The sequence below is a fragment of the Triticum aestivum genome, chromosome 6A, assembly GCF_018294505.1.
Source record: "Triticum aestivum cultivar Chinese Spring chromosome 6A, IWGSC CS RefSeq v2.1, whole genome shotgun sequence".
In the NCBI taxonomy this organism is placed as follows: domain Eukaryota; kingdom Viridiplantae; phylum Streptophyta; class Magnoliopsida; order Poales; family Poaceae; genus Triticum; species Triticum aestivum.
In genome coordinates this window covers 159,441,982-159,446,321 of record NC_057809.1, presented here as the reverse complement: position 1 = coordinate 159,446,321, position 4,340 = coordinate 159,441,982, and positions in this window count along the sequence as shown.

Here is a 4,340-nt window from a genome sequence, read left to right as displayed (position 1 = left end):
AGCGGCGGCAGCTAGCTAGCTAGCGCGGGTCGGGGACGAACGAGTGGAGCGACGAACGAGTGGAGGGGGTGAGCGGGGAGTGGATAAGGCGCCTATGCCGACGGCTTAACCGTCGGCATACATTAGTCATGCCACGTGGCATATATGCCGACGGCTAAGCCGTAGGCATAGGTGTATTTCTTTTTTTTACATGTTAATTACAAACTAGCCGTATACATGTTAATTACACACGTGGCATATATTATTAACTGTCTTCAAATATATTTTTAGTGTATATTATTTTCAATGTTATATATTTATTCTTTTTTATTTTAATGTTTTCTTATAGTTATATATTTATTCTTTTTTATTTCATATAGATTTTTAAATTTTTATAGTTATAGTTTTCCTTTTTTATGTGTTATTATTTCATATAGATTTTTATTTTTTTTAAACTGCTCGGCCCTCTCCTCTCCCGGAACCACACAGAGGGGAGGGGAGGGGAGGCGCCGAATTCGAGTAGCTTCATCCGCCAAGGCCGTGGCCTGGTCGACGGGGAGGGTGGTGGGACGCCGAATTCGAGACTTGTGAGAGGCCGCCTACTCGTGATTTTATCGCGCTCCAAGTATTTAATAATATTCACGCTGCATCGTTACCGCAAAACGTCTACTACCGTGTCATTGCCGTCCGTGAGGGGGGCCACACCCCGGAGACGCGTGCCGCCTCTTCGGACATGCCACCACACCACCCCGCATGTATGAGCGCCCGGTGCGACGCTCCGGTGGCGTTGCTACCCCCCAGGGCCCCCGTCCCGCCTAACCCTGTAGCGTTTGACCACGGGATCTAGCCCTTTGACTTTGCACGGACGGGATTTGACCAGTGGACCTCTCCACCCGGTTGTGTTAGGTCAGCCCATAGGAACACTTTGGAGCAACATCCGGGCCAGGCCCACAGCAAGATCCCCTCCGTGTAGACCCGACGCGTCCGTTTTCCCCCTCCAGGTGCCGGCGGCGGCGCCGTCCGTGAGAGGGGGGGCACACCCCGGAGACGCGTGCTGGGCGTTTGCAACCGCCTCAACACTTCGAGACTTGTGAGAGGCCGCCTACGCAAGATTTGACGGTATGCTAGCCCCCGGAGGCCGCCGGCCACAGTCGTAGACGTGCGAAGAGCAATCCGCGTAGAGGGAAGTGTTCAGATACTTCTCCATCACAAAAAATTATGAAAAATTACCATCAGTCCTATAGCACATGTGCCCACGTTGTGTAAAAAACTCATGATTTTATAGCGCTCCAAGTATTTAATAATATTCACGCTGCATCGTTACCGCAGAACGTCTACTACCGTGTCATTGCCGTCCGTGAGGGGGGCCACACCCCGGAGACGCGTGCCGCCTCTTCGGACATGCCACCACACTACCCCGCTTGTATGAGGGCCCGGTGCGACACTCCGGTGGCATTGCTACCCCCCAGGGCCCCCGTCCCGCCTAACCCTGTAGCGTTTGACCACGGGATCTAGCCCTTTGACTTTGCACGGACGGGATTTGACCAGTGGACCTCTCCACCCGGTTGTGTTAGGTCAGCCCATAGGAACACTTTGGAGCAACATCCGGGCCAGGCCCACAGCAAGATCCCCTCCGTGTAGACCCGACGCGTCCGTTTTCCCCCTCCAGGTGCCGGCGGCAGCACCGTCCGTGAGAGGGGGGGGCACACCCCGGAGACGCGTGCTGGGCGTTTGCAACCGCCTCAACACTTTGAGACTTGTGAGAGGCCGCCTACGCAAGATTTGACGGTATGCTAGCCCCCGGAGGCCGCCGGCCATAGTCGTAGACGTGCGAAGAGCAATCCGCGTAGAGGGAAGTGTTCAGATACTTCTCCATCACAAAAAATTATGAAAAATTACCATCAGTCCTATAGCACATGTGCCCACGTTGTGTAAAAAACTCATGATTTTATCGCGCTCCAAGTATATAATAATATTCACGCTGCATCGTTACCGCAGAACATCTACTACCGTGTCATTGCCGTCCGTGAGGGGGGCCACACCCCGGAGACGCGTGCCACCTCTTCGGACATGCCACCACACCACCTCGCATGTATGAGGGCCCGGTGCGACGCTCCGGTGGCATTGCTACCCCCCAGGGCCCCCGTCCCGCCTAACCCTGTAGCGTTTGACCACGGGATCTAGCCCTTTGACTTTGCACGGACGGGATTTGACCAGTGGACCTCTCCACCCGGTTGTGTTAGGTCAGCCCATAGGAACACTTTGGAGCAACATCTGGGCCAGGCCCACAGCAAGATCCCCTCCGTGTAGACCCGACGCGTCCGTTTTCCCCCTCCAGGTGCCGGCGACGGCGCCGTCCATGAGAGGGGGGGCACACCCCAGAGACGCGTGCTGGGCGTTTGCAACCGCCTCAACACTTCGAGACTTGTGAGAGGCCGCCTACGCAAGATTTGACGGTATGCTAGCCCCCGGAGGCCGCCGGCCACAGTCGTAGACGTGCGAAGATCAATCCGCGTAGAGGGAAGTGTTCAGAAACTTCTCCATCACAAAAAATTATGAAAAATTACCATCAGTCCTATAGCACATGTGCCCACGTTGTGTAAAAAACTCATGATTTTATCGCGCTCCAAGTATTTAATAATATTCACGCTGCATCGTTACCGCAGAACATCTACTACCGTGTCATTGCCGTCCGTGAGGGGGGCCACACCCCGGAGACGCGTGCCGCCTCTTCGGACATGCCACCACACCACCCCGCATGTATGAGGGCCCGGTGCGACGCTCCGGTGGCATTGCTACCCCCCAGGGCCCCCGTCCCGCCTAACCCTGTAGCGTTTGACCACGGGATCTAGCCCTTTGACTTTGCACGGACGGGATTTGACCAGTGGACCTCTCCACCCGGTTGTGTTAGGTCAGCCCATAGGAACACTTTGGAGCAACATCCGGGCCAGGCCCACAGCAAGATCCCCTCCGTGTAGACCCGACGCGTCCGTTTTCCCCCTCCAGGTGCCGGCGGCGGCGCCGTCCGTGAGAGGGGGGGCACACCCCGGAGACGCGTGCTGGGTGTTTGCAACCGCCTCAACACTTCGAGACTTGTGAGAGGCCGCCTACGCAAGATTTGACGGTATGCTAGCCCCCGGAGGCCGCCGGCCACAGTCGTAGACGTGCGAAGAGCAATCCGCGTAGAGGGAAGTGTTCAGATACTTCTCCATCACAAAAAATTATGAAAAATTACCATCAGTCCTATAGCACATGTGCCCACGTTGTGTAAAAAACTCATGATTTTATCGCGCTCCAAGTATATAATAATATTCACGCTGCATCGTTACCGCAGAACATCTACTACCGTGTCATTGCCGTCCGTGAGGGGGGCCACACCCCGGAGACGCGTGCCGCCTCTTCGGACATGCCACCACACCACCCCGCATGTATGAGGGCCCGGTGCGACGCTCCGGTGGCATTGCTACCCCCAGGGCCCCCGTCCCGCCTAACCCTGTAGCGTTTGACCACGGGATCTAGCCCTTTGACTTTGCACGGACGGGATTTTACCAGTGGACCTCTCCACCCAGTTGTGTTAGGTCAGCCCATAGGAACACTTTGGAGCAACATCCGGGCCAGGCCCACAGCAAGATCCCCTCCGTGTAGACCCGACGCGTCCGTTTTCCCCCTCCAGGTGCCGGCGACGGCGCCGTCCATGAGAGGGGGGGCACACCCCAGAGACGCGTGCTGGGCGTTTGCAACCGCCTCAACACTTCGAGACTTGTGAGAGGCCGCCTACGCAAGATTTGACGGTATGCTAGCCCCCGGAGGCCGCCGGCCACAGTCGTAGACGTGCGAAGATCAATCCGCGTAGAGGGAAGTGTTCAGAAACTTCTCCATCACAAAAAATTATGAAAAATTACCATCAGTCCTATAGCACATGTGCCCACGTTGTGTAAAAAACTCATGATTTTATCGCGCTCCAAGTATTTAATAATATTCACGCTGCATCGTTACCGCAGAACATCTACTACCGTGTCATTGCCGTCCGTGAGGGGGGCCACACCCCGGAGACGCGTGCCGCCTCTTCGGACATGCCACCACACCACCCCGCATGTATGAGGGCCCGGTGCGACGCTCCGGTGGCATTGCTACCCCCCAGGGCCCCCGTCCCGCCTAACCCTGTAGCGTTTGACCACGGGATCTAGCCCTTTGACTTTGCACGGACGGGATTTGACCAGTGGACCTCTCCACCCGGTTGTGTTAGGTCAGCCCATAGGAACACTTTGGAGCAACATCCGGGCCAGGCCCACAGCAAGATCCCCTCCGTGTAGACCCGACGCGTCCGTTTTCCCCCTCCAGGTGCCGGCGGCGGCGCCGTC